The sequence below is a fragment of the Narcine bancroftii genome, chromosome 5 (genome assembly GCF_036971445.1).
Source record: "Narcine bancroftii isolate sNarBan1 chromosome 5, sNarBan1.hap1, whole genome shotgun sequence".
Lineage (NCBI taxonomy): Eukaryota > Metazoa > Chordata > Chondrichthyes > Torpediniformes > Narcinidae > Narcine > Narcine bancroftii.
In genome coordinates this window covers 76,747,364-76,766,577 of record NC_091473.1, presented here as the reverse complement: position 1 = coordinate 76,766,577, position 19,214 = coordinate 76,747,364, and the positions used below count along the sequence as shown (strand labels likewise).

The 19,214-nt window shown below is 40.3% G+C and overlaps 1 protein-coding gene across 1 annotated transcript in view; it reads right to left on the bottom strand.

The window, feature by feature from the left end:
* ptprc (protein tyrosine phosphatase receptor type C) overlaps nt 1–18,151 on the bottom strand; it is a 287,098-nt gene extending 268,947 nt beyond the window's left edge. Inside the window, exon 1 of the mRNA XM_069937885.1 lies at nt 18,068–18,151. The gene's annotated coding sequence lies outside the window, so the exon portion shown is untranslated. The remainder of the gene's footprint in view (nt 1–18,067) is intronic.
* Between the last annotated feature and the right edge of the window lie 1,063 nt (nt 18,152–19,214).

The window sequence follows — 19,214 nt, the reverse complement described above, 5'->3', positions numbered from 1 at the left end:
CATTTTGGCAGTTTCCGCAAAGCAGGACGTCAAGCGCTGAAGAGCTGGCTCTGTATGGGCAACTAAAGCGGCATCATCTGCAAAGAGACATTATAAATAAATAAAATAGTGCAAGAAAAAGAAAAAGACCAAGTAATGCAGTGCCTATGGTTCATTGTTCATTCAGAAATCAGATGGCAGAGGGGATGAAGCTGTCCTTATGCCACTGAGTGCTAATCTTCAGGCTCCTGTACCTTTTTCCCAATAGTAGCAGAGTGAAGAGGGCATGTCCAGGTGGTCGGGGTCCTTGAGGATAGAGGCTGCTTTCTTAAGACACCGCCTCTTGCAGATGTCTTCGATAGAGTGAAGACTGATACTCGTGATGTCACAGGCCAAGTTAACAACGCTCTGGAGATTTTTCTTCTCCTGAGTGTAGGTAACCAGACAAAATGGTCTCCACAGTACACCGGTAGAAATTAGATGATATACCTAATCTCCTCAAACTTCTTACAAAGTGGCAAGCCTTCTTCATGATTGCATTGACAGGGAGGCTGCAGGACAGATCCTTAGATATGTTGAAAGCCAGGAATTTGAGGATCTTGATCCTCTCCACTGCTGACCCCTCAATGACGATTGTTTTGTGTTCTCCTGTTTTCCTCCTGGTCAACAATCATCTTCATGGAAAAAAATGCACAAATGCTGGAGAAACTCACCAGGTCAAACAGTGCCTTTATGTAGCAAAGGTAAAGATACATCACTAATGTTTCGGGCTTGAGTCCTTCATCACGGTGTGGGAGAACATCAGAGAGGTCCGAACAAAAGAGGCAAGGGAGGAGGGGGTAGTGAGGGTGGGATATGATAGGTGGTGTGGCAGGGGGGGGGGGATTGCAAGAAGGGGAGGGAGAAGTCTAGGCTAGGAGGAGAGAGAAAGGAAGTAAGAACTGGAATGACTAGTTAAAGGAGGGGAGGTGGGAAAAAGGCAAGCTGATTAGTAGAATGTAGAGAACTCAATGTTCATGCCCTGGGGTTGAAGAATGCCCAGACAAAAAAATGAGGTGTTGTTCCTCCAATCTGCAGGTGGTCAGGGTGGGGTAGTGTGAAAGGCCATGGACAGACATGTGAGCTTGAGAGTGTGATTCAGAATCATCTTCTTGGGTTTTGCTAACATTGAGTGCAAGGTTGTTGTGATTGTGACTCCACTCAATGAGCCTAATCTATCTCCCTCATTGCTGTTAATGATTCTGCCAACAACTGTGGTGTCATCAGAAAATTTGTAGATAGCATTTGAATTGTGCCTTGCTACACAGTCATGGGTGTAGAGTGAGCAGTACAATGAGCTAAGCATGCATCCTGGAACTGCGCCTGTGTGGATCATCAGTGTGGAGGAGACGTTATTTCCGATTTGCACTGACTGATCTTCCGATGAAGAAGTCAAGAATCTCGTTGCAGAAGGGGATGCCAGAAGAGCCCCAGGGTTTGGAGCTTGTTGACTCTGAGGGAATAATGGTGCTAAAGGCTGAGCTGTAGTTGATAAGGACCAGTCATATGGACAAGTTTTTGTTTTCTAGGTGATACAGAGCTGAGTGGTGATCCAGTGATATTACGTCTGCCATGGAACGATTGTGCTAGTTGGCGAATTGCAGTGGGTCCAGTTCTTTACTTAGGTACATGTTAATTCTGCTTAGATGTGAGTGCTACTGGGTGATAGTCATTGAGGCAGCTCACTCTGCACTTCCTCAGCACTTGATTGATGCTCTTTTGAAGCAGGTGGGAACCTTCGACTACAACAGTGAGAGATTGAAAGGCAAGCCACCTTGCAGCAGAAATTCCATCTTCTAACCTGCCCTTGTGACCATAGAGGTTATGTGCCTGGTCCAGTTAAGATTTTGTTTGATGGTGACCCCTCTTACATGTTTATATGATACATACAGAGGATCCACATCTAATGTCAGGAATTGTGCGCATAATAGACAATATACCTGACTGCATTTTGTCATTGCCTTTTATATAAAATGAAGTTCCCATATGTCAGCCATAATATTTTAAATTTCCTCAAGAATTGTCTTCTGGGTGAGTCACAGCATTGTTCAGGAGATTCTTTTAATTTTTGGTTAGACCCAGCATTAGATAGATCAATGATAGTAGTGGTATGGGCAAAAGTGCCAAAAGCCAGTTTGGCATTAATGAGAGAACTGAACTTAGTAGATGCATGGAGAAGAATTCATTCATTCATTCAAAAGAGACTATTATTTTTATTCAAATAGATATAATATTTATTCTGGAATCAATTTATTTTTAATATGAGCATATTTACAAGTTAAGATTATTGAAGTTGAATATAAAGTGAGAATTTTATTAGATCATTCACCTTTATTAATGTTGGTTACAATGCCTAACAAAGAAGAATCAGTTTATAAATGAAAATTCAACTCTATTGTTACAAGACTAGATTTTTGTGATTTTATTAGAAGGCAAATTCAAATATTCTGTGAGACTAATTCTATTTTGGTTAATATAGGTACATGATCCTTTATCCAGACATCTAAAATCCAGAAGGCTCAAAAGTCTGGCAAGTGGGGACTGGCAGTTGGGGGAGGCAACCAGGCAGCCAAGGGAATGGTGGTTGGGGGAGACAGCCAAGGGACTGGTGATTGGGGGAGACAGCCAAGGGACTGGCAGTTGGGGGAGATGCCCAGGTGGCCGAGGGACCACTGTTGTGGGAGACGGCCAAAGGAATGGTGGTTGGGGGAGGTGGCCGAGGGACCAGCAGTTGGAGGAGGTGGCCAGGTGGCCGAGGGACCAGCAGTTGGGGGAGACAGCCAGGCAGCTGAGGGACTGGCAGTTGGGTGAGGCAGCTGGGCGGCCAAGGGACTGCAGGGTGGCCAAGGGACCACGGTTGGGGTGTTGGCCGAGGGACTGGCAGTTGGGGGGGAGACATTCAAGGGACCGGTGATTGGGGGAGGTGACTGGGCAGCTGAGGGACCGCTGTTGGGGGAGACGGTCAAAGGACTGGTGGTTGGGGGAGATGGCTGAGGGACCAGTAGTTGGAGGAGGCAGCTAGGAGCTGAGGGACCGGGAGCTGGGAGAGACTGCCGGGCAGCTGAGGGACCGCAGTTGGGGGAGACGGCTGATGGACTGGCAGTTTGGCGAGGCAGCCGGGCAGCCAAGTGACTGGTGGTTGGAGGAGACTTCTGGGTGGCCGAGGGACCACGGTTGGGGGAGATGGCTGAGGGACCAGCGGTTGCAGGAGATGGCCAAGGGACTGGCAGTTGGGGGAGGATGACGGGCGGCCAAGGGACTGGCTATTGGGGGAGGTGGCCGGGCAGCCAAGGAACTGGCAGTTGGGAGACTGCTGAAGGACAGGTGGTTGGGGAAGATGGCCAAGGGACCACAGTTGGGGGATACGACTGAAGGACCGGTGGTTTGGGAGGCGTCCGATGGACCGGCGGTTGAGGGAGACAGCCAAGGGACCGGCAGTTGGGGGAGGCAGTCGGGCAGCCGAGGGACCACTGTTGAGGGAGACGGCCGAAGGACTGGTGGTTGGGAGAGGTACCTAAGGGATCAGCAGTTGGAGGAGGTGGCCAGGCAGCCGAGGGACCAGCGGTTGGGGGAGACTGCCAAGCAGCTGATGGACCACAGTTGGAGGAGATGGCTGAAGGACTGGCAGTTGGGTGAGGCAGCTGGGCGGCCAAGGGACTGGTGGTTGGGGGGAGAGAGCCAAAGGACCAGCGGTTGGGGGAGGCAGCTGGGCAGCCAAGGAATTGGCGGTTGGGAGACTGCTGAAGGACTGGTGGTTGGGGGAGGCGGCCATGGGACCACAGTTGGGGGTTACAGCTGAAGGACTGGTGGTTTGGGGAGGCAGCCAGGCAGCTGAGGGACCGCAGATGGGGGTGACAGCAGAGGGACCTGCAGTTGGGGCAGCTGAGGGACTGAGGTTGGGGAAGATGGCTGAGGGTCTGAAAGTTGGGGGAGGCAGCCGGACGGCCGAGGGACCGGTGGTTGGGGGAGACTGCCAGGCAGCTGAGGGACCGCAGTTAGAGGAGATGGCTGAGGGACTGGCGGTTGGGTGAGGCAGCTGGGTGGCCAAGGGACTGGTGGTTGGGCGAGACTGTTGGGTGGCCGAGGAACCGAGGTTGGGGGAGATGGCTGAGGGACGGGTGGTTGGGGGAAGTGGCCGAGAGACCGGTGGTTGGGGGAGACTGCCAGGCAGCCGAGGGCCTGCAGTTGCGGGGGAGACGGCCGGGTGACTGGAATGGGGTGGGGTTGGATACGTCAGTACAATTTGGGTGGGCTTTCTGAAATCTGGAAAAATTGGAAATTCCAAACACACTGTCCCCCAATGGTTCCAGAGAAAGGATTGTGTATCTGTAATAAATGTATTATATGTGATGCTCTGAAAGCATATTTAAGAGGACAAATCATGTTATACTTCTAAGATTAAGAAGGACTATATCAGAGAAGTGGAACAATTAGAAAAAGAGATACTATATTTGGAAAAAGGACCTTCTAAGGAGAGGCTCTGAGGATAAACACAAACACATTATTAGTAAAAAACTTCAGTAGCATACATTGCTAACATAGAGAACTGAAAAAAGCAATAATAAGAAATAAACAGAAGTATTATGATCTAGGTGAAAGAGCCATGAGGTGCTCTCTTGGCAGTTGAAAGCAGAACAGGTCTGAAGAGTGATTAATGCAATAAAAACAGATTAAATGTAATTAGTTATAAGCTGCAAGAAATTGAAGAGACATTGAAAGAATTTTATTCTAAGTTATATCAATCTAAATTGCAAAGAGATGAGAACAAAATAGAAGATTTTCTATCACAAATAAGGCTTCTAAGGTTAAATTTAAAGAACATGTAGAATTGAATGTTCCTGTCACTCAAGTGAAATCTCCAGGAGAAAATGGTTTCCCACCTGAATTTTTAAAAGAATTTAAAGATTTATTGATTTCTCTTTATGGAGGTATTAGATCAGGCATCAGAAACACATACTCTCCCAGAATCTCTTTCAACAGCAATAATTACTTGATAGGGACCCATTAAAACCATCATCTATTTCATTGTTAAATTCAAGTTATAAGATTATTGCTAAAATTTTACCAAATAGATTGACAAAATGTTTACTGAAATTAATAAATATGGATCAAACAGGCTTTGTTAAAAAAAAGAGGCAATCTGCTGACAATATATCTAGGTTACTTAATATCATTAATTTGGCACAAAACAAAAGGGATTTGAGTGTTGCAGAGGCCCTAAACGTGCAAAAAAATATTTGATAGAATCAAATGCGACATTTTATTTAAAGTGTTGGAAAGATTTGGATTAGCACAGACTTTTTCAAATTAGATTAGAACATTATACAATGAGCCTAAAGCCAAGGTTGTAAAAGATGGACAAGTTTTTGAACTCCAGTTAACTAGATTCAATTGTTAAGGATATCCAATATCTCCAGCTCTATTTATTTTAGCTATAGAACTGTTTGCAAAAGCAATTTGCTGTGATCCTCACATTAAGGGATTTAGGGTTAATCAAGTGGAATATAAAATTAATTTATTTGCTGTTGTTTTGATATATTTGACAGAAGCAGCAACTTCCTTATAAAAGCTGTTCTTAAAATTGGAAGAATATGGGAAAGTTTCAAGCAATAAAATAAATTTGGTCAAAAACAAAATCGTGCTCTTACGGGAAGGGATTACATTCAATGTCAAAGAAATACTCAATTTAAATGCTGATTAAATATTTAGGGACATGTATAAATAATAATTTAAATAATTTATATAAATTGAATTACCATTACTTTAAAAAGTTGAAGAAGATTTGAATAGGTGGATGGCTTTGCCAATAACATTTGTGGGCAGAGATAATTGTTTTAAGGTAAATATTTTCCCAAGAATACAATATCTTTTTCAAACATTGCTCATATCAATACCTTAAAAGCTCTTTCAAGAATGAAATAAATGTGAGAAATTTCTTTGTAAGGTTAAGATATGTAGGGTCTCCATGAAAATATGAATGAGGAGGATTACAGCTTCCAAATTTTAAAAATTATAATCAAGTGGCTTTATTTTTTGATTAAGGCAAGAAACCTACATGGGAAAAAAATAGAATTGGAGAAAATAGGAGAGAGAATAGCAGAAAACTTTATATACAAATGGGAAGTGAAATTAATATCTGGTGAGAAAGAAGCCCCTCTGTTACAACATATTATTAATATATGAAACAAGATCAACGGTGAAATTAGAATGGGGGGGGCTTATTATCTAAAATGCCTTTGATTTACAACAGACTTATTCCTTTTACAATGGGTAATCAATTTTTAGATATCCGGTCTCATAAAGGGATTAGACATATTGAAGATTATTATGAAGAAGGACATTTGATGTCATTTGATCAATTAAAAAATAAAGATGGAATACTTAATAATGCACTCTTCTGCTATTTTCAGTTATGAGCACATTTATGGGATGAAATAAGCCCAACAATGTTATTACCGAAGTGTAGTGATGTGAAAACTTTGATCCAAAATTAAAATATTAAAAAATTACTTTTGCCATGTATCTTTTACTTCAAATGTGAACTCCTGAACAGGGGGTTCAGAAGACCAGGCAGAGCTGGGAATCAGATTTAAATGTTAGAATTAATGAACATAACTGCTCTGATTTTTGTCAGGATAGTATGACAAATACAATAAACATAGGTATAGGTTGATTCCACACAAATTTTACATCACAGAAATTAAATAGATTGAAGTCAGGTTTATCAGATCACTACTTTAAATGTGGTGAGGAGATAGGTTTTTTTTTTGCATTCAACCTTCTCATGTTCCAAGATAAGATGGTTTTGGATATATTTAATAATTTTTTTAAACAAGTTACAGGAACTAAGTTTCCAAATAATCCAGAATTATTTTTTAATGGAAAATATTGTAGGGACAAAACCTAAATTGAGATTATCTAAACACCAAACAGAAAGAATTCTGCCTAATCATTCACCTTTATTGATGACAATTGTAATGCCAGATAAAGAGAAAATAGATGAAGACTGAACTGATTATTATTAAAAAGAACAGATTTTTGTGATTTTATTAGAAGACAAATTCAGTTATTATGTGATACAAACTTGAACTCTGTGAATGATAAGTTTGTAATATAGGATGCTTTGAAAGCATATTTGAAAGCAAATTATAAGTTTTACTTCCAAAATTAAGAAGGAGTATACGAAAGAGGTAGATCAGATAGAACAAGAAATAAAGCCTTTGGGAAAAAAATCTTCAAAGGAGAAGTTCTGAAGATAAACATAGGCAACTAATTAATTTTGAAAAAACATACACATCAGAAAAAGTGATAACAAGAACTAAACAGGGTTTCTATGAGTTAGGTGAATGATTGTATAAAGTACTTGCATGGCAATTGAAAGTGGAACAGGTCTCAAGAATGATTAATGTAATTAAAATGATTTGAATGCTGTTAGTTATGAACCTCAAGAAATAAATAATCTTTTAAGAGTTTATATTGTAAATTATACAGGTTCTGGTCTTTAAAAGATGAAAATTAAATAGATCGATATTTATATCAGATAAATTTACCTAGATTGAGTATAGAAGAGCAAAAAGAATTGCGTATTCATTTTACACAGCTAGAATTGAAGGAGGCAAATAGTTCATTACAAAGTAATGAATCTCTGGTAGAAGATGGTTTTCCCCTTGAATTTGATGAATAATTTAAAGATGTATTTGGTTTATATATTTAGCACTGAAAGAAAAATTTAAGTCTTGCTGTGGCTTTAGAAAAAAACATTTAATAGATTGAAATGGAACTTTTTTGTTTAAGGTGTTGGATAAATTTGGATTTGGACATATTTTTATAAATTGGATTAAGGCATTATATAATGATCCCAAAGCTAAAGAAGTAACTAAAAGACAAATATCTGCTCCATTCCAACTGATGAGATCAAGTAGCCCTTATCTCCAGTATTATTTATATTAGCTATTGAGCCATTAAGAGAGGCAATTAGGAGTGATTTTGAAATTAAGTGATTTAAGGTTGGTCAGGAAGAGCATAAAATCAGTTTATTTACAGATGATGTTTAAATATATTTGAATGAACCTGAAAATTCCTTACAAAAATACATTTTAATTTGGTAGAATATGGTAAGATTTATGGTTATAAAATAAATTTGGATAAAAGTGAAATTATGTCCCTCATAAAAAGAGATTATTGTCATTGTTGAAGAAATACTCAATTTAAGTGGCCAAAAGATGGTCTTAAATATTTAGGAATTCATGTAGATAATAATCTAAAAAAAACATATAAATTAAATTATTTGGCAAACTCAAAAAGGTTAAAGAGAATTTTTAAAAATGGATGATTCTTCCTGTAATGTTAGTGGGAAGAATTAACTGCATTAAGATGAATATATTCCCAAGAATATAATATCTTGTTCAAACTTTACTTGTATTATTACCACAAAAGTTATGTAAAGAATTAAATAAATATGTACAGAATTTCTTTGGAAAGGAAAAATGTCAAGAGTTTCTATAGAAAGATTAACCTGGAAATATGAACTGGGAGGCCTACATCTTAACTTTAAGAATTATTATCAAGTGGGTCATAAGATTTATTACTTCTTCTTTTGAAGGAGTAGAAAAATGAGTGTGGGTTAAAATATAGTTGGATAAAACAGCAGAGAGATTAGCAGAGAAACTTATATATAAATGGAATTCAAAATCAATACCTGGTGTTAAAGAAACACCATTGTTAAAACACTTGATTACTATTTGGAACAAGATAAATTATGAAATTGGAACAAAAGAAGGTATATTGCCCAAGATGCCTTTGAATCAAAATTATCTTATACCTTTTTCAAAGGGGAATCAATTTTTAAATATTTGGTTTAGTAAAGGTATAAAAATAGTGAAGATTGTTATTAAGAAGGTCATTTGATATCATTTAAACAATTAAAGAAATAAATATGGAATAACTAATAATACCCTTTTCTGTTATTTTTAATTGAGAGGATATTTGAGGGAAAAGTTAGGTCCAGCGATACTGTTATCTACTTGTAATAAGGTGAAAACTCTTATTAGGAGAGGTAATAATAAGAAATTTACTTCTGCAATGTATCATTTATTATAAACAGCAACTACTAACCAGGGAGTGCATAAATCTAGACAGAAATGGGAGTTGGATTGGAATATTACAATTGATGAACAAAGATGTTCGGATCTCTGTCGTCATTGTATAACAAATACTATTAATGTAAAATATAGATTCGTTCAATACCATTTTTTACATCAGCTATATTTGATACCACAAAAATTTGAATAATTGAAATCAGATTGATCAGATCAATGTTTTAGGTGTGGTGAAGAGACAGGGAACTTTCTTGCGTTCAACTTAACTATGTCCCAAAATCAAGCCTTTTTGGGTAGCTTTAGGAAACTTAGAAAAAGTTACAGCCACAACCTCTGCAATTGACTACAGAGATTTAGAATAGGCTGAACTCAGAGCTCAAAACCCATCTTGAAATAGTGTCTTGCAGCAGGTCTACAAGTTTGTAGCCTTTACACAAATTGTTGCAGAATACTCTGACAAATAATGAATGTTTTCTCTCTGTTTGCAAAACCATGTGGCCCCTATTAGGATAATAAACTCCAAGCAGAAATTTAAAACCAGTTTAGAAGCAAGAGAGTTCTAATTACTTGCGCCTGGATACTGTTCAAACATGCTGGTCCATTAACACCTACTTGTAAAACTATCACAAGCACTTCCATTGTCTCTACAAAGCCAACTGTGGACATAAAGTCTACCCTTTGCATAGCAAATGAGATGTTTGTTTGTGAAATGCCACCAGATAACTGAATCTCAAAATTATACCCTTTTAAGTTATATTTTATCATATTTTTATTAACTTAATCCATAACAGAAGTGTATTACAGTTACCTGGAAATCGGATTGGCATTTGGGTATGGGAAGGTGGAATGCAGAAATTTAAAGCTGAATCCCCTTGGAGAAAATTACATACAATTTGAGAAATAAATATGGAATATTTCTGAAAATTTGGAGCACATAAATATAAATACAATGTCGTGCTGCTCTTCCAACCTCTCAAGACCTGTGTAAATCTTCCACGTTAAATGGATGTTGAGTCCTGTGTGTTGGAAAGTGATCCTCTGAGCAATTCATGATGCTCTTTCTTTTTCTTTTTCTTTGCTTTATATTACTATATATCCTTTTTAATATATAATTTTTTGGGGGTGGGGGTTTAAGAAGGGAGGGCATGGAAGGGGAGAGGAGGGCTCATAACCATCACGTATTTTCTTAAATTTGAACATTTACTGTTTTGTATAATGAAGAAAACTGAGGTCCTCCATCAGCCAGCTCCCCACCATGACTACCAGCCGCCCCCCCCCCCCCCCACATCTCCATCGGGCACACAAAACTCAAAACTATCAACCAGTTTACCTATCTCGGCTGCACCATTTCATCGGATGCAAGGATCGACAACAAGATAGACAACAGACTCACCAAGGCAAATAGCACCTTTGGAAGTCTACATAAAAGAGTCTGGAAAAACAACCAACTGAAAAACCTCACAAAGATTAGCATATACAGAGCCGTTGTCTTACCCACACTCCTGTTCGGCTCCAAATCATGGGTCCTTTAATGGCATCACCTACGGCTCCTAGAACGCTTCCACCAGCGTTGTCTCCGCTCCATCCTCAACATTCATTGGAGTGACTTGATCTCCAACATCGAAGTACTCGAGATGGCAGAGGCTGACAGCATCGAATCCACGCTGCTGAAGATCAAACTGCGCTGGGTAGGTCACATCTCCAGAATGGAGGACCATCGCCTTCCCAAGATCGTGTTATATGGCGAGCTCTCCACTGGCCACCGAGACAGAGGTGCACCAAAGAAGAGGTACAAGGACTGCCTAAAGAAAGCTCTTGGTGCCTGCCACATTGACCATCGCCAGTGGGCTGATATCGCCTCAAACCATGCATCTTGGCGCCTCACAGTTCAGCGGGCAGACCTCCTCTGAAGAAGACCGCAGAGCCCATCTCACTGTCAAAAGACAAAAGAGGAAAAACCCAACACCCAACCCCAACCAACCAATTTTTCCTTTCAACCGTGTCTGCCTGTCCCGCATCAGACTTGTCAGCCACAAACGAGCCTGCAGCTGACGTGGACATTACCCCTCCGTAAATCTTCATCCACGAAGCCAAGCCAAAGAATAAGAAGACATCTATCAAAATATTTAAATAAAATATTTTAAGAAAACACCAAACAGAATTTCTCAAAGTTCCATTAGGAGTGGCAAGAAAATGTATAGCAGTTACCTGGAAATCCAATTCACATTTAGATATGGCACAATGGAATGCAGAAATACATACTTGTGTTCCTCTTGAGAAGATTACAATTTAAGAAATAAATATGATATTTTTTTTGCAAATTTGGCTCCTGTATTTACAAATTTCAGGTATAAATTTGTAGATGTCTTCCAAATCCTAGAGACTTGAATTAAACTTCTCCAAAAAATTAAACAGAATATATATTGGAGATCTGTGGGATGAGTGGGACTTTCTTGGCAATCCTTTTCTTTCTTTCTTTCCTTTCCTTTCCTTTTTTCTGTTCTTGTCTTTTTATTTTTGGGGGGTATATGGGATGGGAGGGGGTTGGGGAGTGGGGGATTTAACCATCATGAAGTGTATAATGGATTTATTTTTTCTATTTGAGTCTTTTCAATTTTGTAACTGACTACATATATGGACAAATTTTTTTAAGTAAAATATTTTTTAATAGGTGTTTATTTTCAAATGCTGGGCTATTCTGGATGATTGGCAACCCATTTTACTTGGCCTTGTCTACAATACTGGTACAGGTACACACAGCCCTTAAATTGGTTATTCAAATAGCCACTACATTCTACGAGCCTGATCTTCACAGGACAAGAGTAAGGAATGAAGAGGAGGAGGTAGTGGACTGTCAAATCCTCTTTGTGGAGATATCAAAGAGATGATAGTATGTTCTGCTATTTAACACAACCAATGTAAGACAATGCAGAGACTCTTGGGCATGCCTGATGTACACTTGAAGAATAGGATGTCAGTCTGTAATGATGCTCAGTACAACTGAATCCTAAATTTCAAATGTGCAACCATTCAAAAGCAGAAACACCTCTCTTTGAGGAACAGTGTTCACAACAGGAGGTCAACTAGTGACTTCATTTTTATCAAGCAGCAAAGAGTCATTTGGTGAACAACACCAATTTTTTATTCAAATCTAAAGGAAGAGCTTGCATTATCCAATGATTTTTCTCTATTTCTTTTTCAGCGCTTCACAGACAAATTTTGCAGTGTCACTGCTATTGCAATGGATAAAAAATTGAAAGTTCTTTAGGTCAGCTCTGAATATTGTCACCAAATCTGTTTTAACAAGAAGAAACTTACCTTGAAAAGGAAGTTATTATTATAACAGAAAAGTAGTTTGGAACTTTTATGATAGTTAATCATGAAGGCACTTTCAGGTGGCCAAAATACCTCGATGTAAAGCGGCTTATATGACCTCTATGCGGCTGTCGGGAAGCCACCTGAAAGTGCAGGATGCGCCTGAGAAGCGCACTTGGTAACCCTCCTCTGGGAAGGATAATCGCCGGAGCACCAAGGTCACCTCACCTTAAGGCAGCTGCTAAGTGGATGACAATCAGCTAGCGAGCACCTGACAGCCCCCCTTCAAGCTGCCCCTGCCCCCCAACATAGGATGTTAGGGCAGGGGCAGCCGGCACAGGCTGTCAGCGCTGGGGCAGCAGGCACAGAATGCTGGGGTGACCGGTGTGGGATGCTGGGGTGGCCGGCGCGGGCAGAGCAGTGGAATCAGTGTGGGGACTGATACAAGGCTGTGGGGAGAGAGCAGGGCAGTGGAATCACTGTGGGGACTGACACGGGGCTATGGGGAGAGAACAGAGCAATGGGATCAGTGTGGGGAGAGTGCGGGCCAGTGGGGACAGTGTGGGAACTGATACAGGGCTGTGGGGAGAGCATGGGGCAGTGGAATCAGTTAGGGGACCAACACGGGCTGTGGAGAGAAAGCAGGGCAGTGGGATCAGTGCAGGGACTGATAAAAGGCAGTGGGGAGAGAGCAGGGCGGTGGGATCAGTGTGGGGATCGACATGGGGCTGTGGGGAGAGAGCAAGGAAATGAGATCAGTGTGGGGACCAACACAGGGCTGTGTGGAGAGCACGGGGCAGTGGGATGAGTGTGGGGACAGCCTGCACCGGCCACCCCAGCGCTGGCAGCTCGAGCCAACCACCCCAGCTCTGACAGTCCGCGCCGGCCGCCCCAACCCTGACAGCCCAAAGTGACAGGAGCCAGCGTGCGCTCTGAGGCATCTCCCGTGCAGCTGTCCTTTTCGGGTGGCCAGCGCTGCACTTTTTTTCAGGTCTGAATCCGCTTCTGCAGGCGCATTCTAGGCGGAGAATGCACCTGAAAGCGGCTTCCGAAACCAATCCATTTATGGTGAGTGAATTAACAAGTCCTGAGAGTTGTTAGTTATACACAAGTTATTAAATTGAGATATGCATTGGTTAACCATTTTGCTGTTTTCATTTCACAACACAATTAAAAGCAGCTGAGTACTTTTTAACTGTGAAATTCTGATTTCCTGTGTTTTCACATTGAACAGTTGATGATTATTTCTGCATTTTAGGTGCAATCGAAAGTGCAACTATATGCACATATTTTTGTGTGTGGTTGATTTTTCTCCCCCCCCACCCCCCACAACTACCTGCCAGAAATTGGGTGGAGGGAGCAGCTAAAACAGAGTGCTGAGGAAGGAAGTGTTTTGCCCTTTTTTCTTGCATCAATTGGATCATTGGAATTTTATATGGGAGATGGTTGCATAATTATTCAACCATTTATATATGCAGATAAGGCCTGATCTTCACTGGTGGGAGGGGCATAATCGGGGCTTCACAAAATGAGCAGTGAGGTAAAGTATTTTCAAGTTATCTCAAATTCAAGTTCAAGTTTATTATCATCGGATTACACAAATATAACCCAACAAAAATGCATTTTCTGGACCTTAGTGGAAAACATGCAGACACACAGCCAGTCATAGCACACCTAGAGACAAATAATACACATGCTAGACAAGTGTGTATATACACACACACACACACACACACACACACACACACACAGACAGTATAAAATAAATAAATAAATATTACTTTGTACATATGAGAGTCTCAGATGGTTAGTGTAAGCAGATCCTTTTGTCGTTCAGCATTCTCACTTCCCATGGGAAGAAGCTGTTCCACAGCCTGGTGGTGCTAGCTCTGATCCTCCTATATCTCTTTCCTGATGGGAGCAACTGAAAGATGCTGTGTGCAGGGTGGAAGGGGTCCTCAATTATTTCCTCTTCAGAAAATGATCCCATCGATGAGAATGTGGGAGACTCCAATGACCCTCTCTGCCACTTATGGACCTGTGGATTGACTTCTGATCCAATTCTCTACAGCAACTGAATCATACTGTGATGCAGCCTGCAAGAATGGTCTCAATAGTACTCCTGTAGAAGGTTCACATAATTTTCAGTCTTTTCAGGAAGTGATGTCACTGTTGTGCCTTCCTGACAAGTGGGGAAAAGTAGTTCATGATAGGTCACTTGTTAAGTGGACTCCAAGAAACTTGGAGCTCTCTGCACTCTCCATTCTATTTCTATTAGAGCAGTAACAGAAGTGTCCGTTTCCATACTGTAAAACTCAAAGACCCTATGATTCTAATACCAACCCAGCCACACTTTCCTCTAACCATTTCCATCAAGCATGATCTTGATGCATGAGCTGGAAAACACCAACTTCCCAATTCAAGGACAATTTCTTTCATATTGTAATCAAACACCTGAATGATCACAGGTATCCAGCCCAAATAACAGCCTTCCTCTGTCTTCCAGGAGTCAGTCAATTTTGCATCCAGATGACCAACACTTCATGGATCCTATGCTGCTGTTCATTTTGGATCAATCTACCAGGAGGGACCTTGTTAAACATCTTACCAAAATCTATGAAGACATTATCTACTGCCTTACCCTCATCAACCACCTTTGTCTCTTCAAAAAATGCAATCAATTTGGCAAGACCTACTCCACAAAAAAACCATGTTGAAGTCCTTAACCTGACCATGACATTCCATTAGTGCATAAATCCAATCCTTGGGTATCCTTTCCAGTAGTTTCCCTGCCACTGATGTGAGTTTTGCTGGTCTATAATTTCCTGGATTATCCTTTTTTCCATTCTTAAACAAAAGTACAATGTTAGGTATTCTCCTGTCCTCTGGGACCTCTCCTGTTGCTGGTGAGTATGCAAAGATGTTTGTCAAGGCCCTGGAAATCTGTTTACCTGCCTCTTTCAATAAGATGGGATATGTCCCAAGAGGTTCAGGGGATGTCCACCTTAATATCACTCAAACGACCAACACCACCTTTGTTCATCTGTTGGTGATGATCCTCATTCTTCATGTTGGGATCTGCCTCACAGTCCTGATGCAGCAGTTTTGATGGTGAATGAGCAGCAGGTAGATTAAAAAGATTGTCACAAGAAACTAACTTCTGGTGGTATTCAGCATATCAGGCAGTAACTATGGAGGCAATGGGATGGTTGAAGGGTTGGGTCAAGACCTTGCACTAGAACCTGAGACTGAGCATCTTTCATTCTTGATTGGCTTCTCGATCCCTTTGCCTCTACAGATGCTGTTTGAGCCATTGAATTTTCCAGCAGTTTGGTTTTTGCTCCAGATTCCAGCATCTGCAGTGCCCTTTGTCTTGATTATATGGTAGCGGGGTGAGATTGGTGCAGAACATGGCCAGTACTTGTCCTGCATAGTTTTCCATGAACTCGACACTCACCAAGTGAGATGCACAGCCAATCAATGGAGCAAACAACTGGCAAGTTGTGTTGACGAGCAGCCAGCAGGAATTTACACAGAACAGCTGGAATGGATTAATTGTTCACTGTGATCCCCAAAACAATGTTGTAACTGGACTATTCACAATTAGAAACTGAGGGTTTTCATTACTGCTGCATCAATGAACAGCAGGGTTGTTATTCCATTATTGCTGAGGCACAGTTAGATCTTGTATGCCTCACAGACAGTTTTTTTTTTCCATTAATTAGCAAACTATTGGCTGTATCTCTTCATTCACTCTTAACAAAGCATCATGGTTAGAATAATAAATATTCCCCCTGAAAATGTTCTTTTTGCAAGTGTCTATTTTTAAATGATAATGTAACCACTAACCTTTACTGGAATGCTTTGACTTCCTTGCTCAAAGTGCAGCAAACATTCAATCACTGAACAATCATGCAGATTTACATTTACAGTCTGTGTTGAATAATTATTAAATTATTTCTTGTTATTACTTTTTAAGGAAGTGTGTGAGCCCCCACTGACAAGAGTTCAACACCCCAGTTGGAAAAATTCTGCAACTTCACAATCATCAGAAATAGCCCCTGTTACCAACAAAACCACAAAGCTTTAAAATTAACAATAGCTGTTGCCTATTTCTAAATTTGGTCTTAATAAATTTGTCCCTGAAGTGTCTTACATAATGAATATGTGCGAGAAAAGAAAGTATCAAATCAATCAGGGCAGTTATCATAAAGATATTTTTTTCTGAGGATAATTTTTCTTCCCTCCACTTATCAAGCTGGGTACATTTGGAGACGGATTCATACAGCATGGAAGCAGGCCCTTCATTCCAGCAGGTCTGCACCAGTTACTCCAACTCCATTTCATTCTTCCTATATTCCTAGGAATTCCCCTCCGATACTACCTCTCACCTGCATGCAAGGGGAAATTTGCAATGGCTATTTAATCTGCCAGCCATCATATTTTTGGGGCACGCAGGAGGGAAATGGGATCATTCAGATGAAACCCATGTAGCTTCAGAGAAAATGAGCAATCTCCAGGCAGACAGGATTTGAGGTCAGGATTGAACTGGGGTTGCTCAAGCTATGAGACAGCAATTCTGCTCGTTGTCCAACTGTACTGCCATAGGCATAAATCTTTGTGGTTTTTAAACACACTGTTCAGTGTCTGGATTTAGAGATGAAGCAAGATGTCCATTTGAAACCATAGAGCTCCACAGACTTTCAGACACATACATCACAATAGACGTTCTTCCCACTCTTAACTCAGGAATTAACACCTAAGTATTTCACCTCCTACTATTGTTCAACTAAACTAAATGGCACTAACAACAAATATTTTCCTGATTTGCAGCTCATCTATGTATAGGGTAACCTCACTACGTTCATTGACTAAATAGCTTCCCCTAATGTCATAATAGGCCAAGTACATTTTATACATTGTGATGTAAATAAGCTGCTATTTCTTTCGAATACATCTTTGTGGTAATGTGTTGCATTCATAAAAGAGGCGTTCAAAATTATAAATGGTTTTGATGGAGTCAATCTAGTTTCAACGTAATGATAAGCAAAGGATATAGGTTTAGGAGTTCTGAGTCAAAGATTGCAGTGGCCACATTATTTTCCAGAATGCCTACTTGAGCACAGACACACACGAAAGAAAGTTCAATAATAACAAAAGCACAGACATTAGCAGGGTTGTGTGAAAAGAGCAGGGGATTTTGACCACAATGAGCATTCTTTCAGAGAACTGGCAAAGAAACCATCATTTTCTTTTTGACTATCAAAGAGTCAACAAATGATCCATGCTTATTTTCTACCAGAGTGACTATTTAAAAAATATATATCCAATTCCTTCTTGACATTAACAATAGAACCCTCTTTCACCACGTCTAGAGGCATTGCACACCACATTCCAAACACACACTGCAATAAAAGGTTTTTCTTCATGTCATCTGAATTTGTTTTCTCTTTATTTTATACCCCTGACTTCTCATCCTCAAGCACTCCACCAAGAGAAACAGCCTCTGAATCCAGACCTTCCAAATTTCACATCCATCCGTCAAATCTTCCCTCAGCCCTCTTTTTTTTCAAATAGTCATTCCAGGAAGTTATGGAGAAGAACATTCCTGACAATCTAAAGACAATATTTTCTACCTTCTGTTTTCCAGGCTTGTCAAGAAAGATCATTCAGGATGTGATATTTGATCTTCGGAATATACATCACAATCAGTTCATATGATTCCAGAAACCTTGAAGTGAAGTGCTCCACAATAATAATCCTAAAAGATAGAAATCAAGAAACCAGTTTAATACATAAAGTTTTCATTTCATTTTACCTCATGGTCATGAGCTAAAGTAGGCTTCACCATGGATCTTAGACTTGATATAATCTCTTCCACTCAGTGAACATATCCCCAAGTAAACTGTTGTCTTCCATTGTGACCAAACTAATTATTTGGCCATTAACACATTACTTTCTCTGGCATTAATTCATTCCTACATCCCTTGCGATACAGCGATAATACTTAAAATTTAATTTACTGATTAATTTATTTTGGGATTTCCAGAGGTCCCTAAAAGGTTGAATATTAATGCAAATTGTTATTTTTAAATCAGACAGATCAAAGGTCATCCTGATCAAACTTTTTTTTAATAGTCAAATAAATAAATGGTTTGCTCTGTTAATGGGCCTTATTAACGACATTTATAATGACTGATACAGTCCTGTGAGCTCTTCTTTTTACTCCTTTTATGCATGTCCTCCCATTCATTTTCCCCCTCATGCCCACATCCTCTCAAACACCTCAAGTCTGTTAATCACAAGAATGCCATGCTCAGTCCATTATTTAACCAAAGCAGCAACTCCTGAAATCTTTATTTGTGACAGCCTTTTGTTCGTTGCTTGGAGTTTTGGACTCCCACACAAACAGAAATATCTTCTCTCTTTATATACTGAGCTGTAAATGAGGTCAACTGTTTACAGAGTCACAGAATTCTGCAGCACCCAAACAGTGCCTTTGGCTAAGTTTGACTAAGCTATTCTTATTTGTCTTTGCTCAGCCCATATCCCTCATAACCTTTTCAATCAATGTACCTGTCCAAGTGTCCTTTTGAATATTGCTATGTTCCCCACTAATGGATGTTTCCTTTGTCTGATCCACGTTGTACCCACCCTCTCTGCAACTTAAGATCAACAATTTTTCTCTCTTTCCAGTTCTGCAGAAGGGTCTTCAACCTTTCCTCTTTCCACAAATGCTCCCTGACTACTGCAATAAAGATAAATTTGTAGGCTCAGAATTGG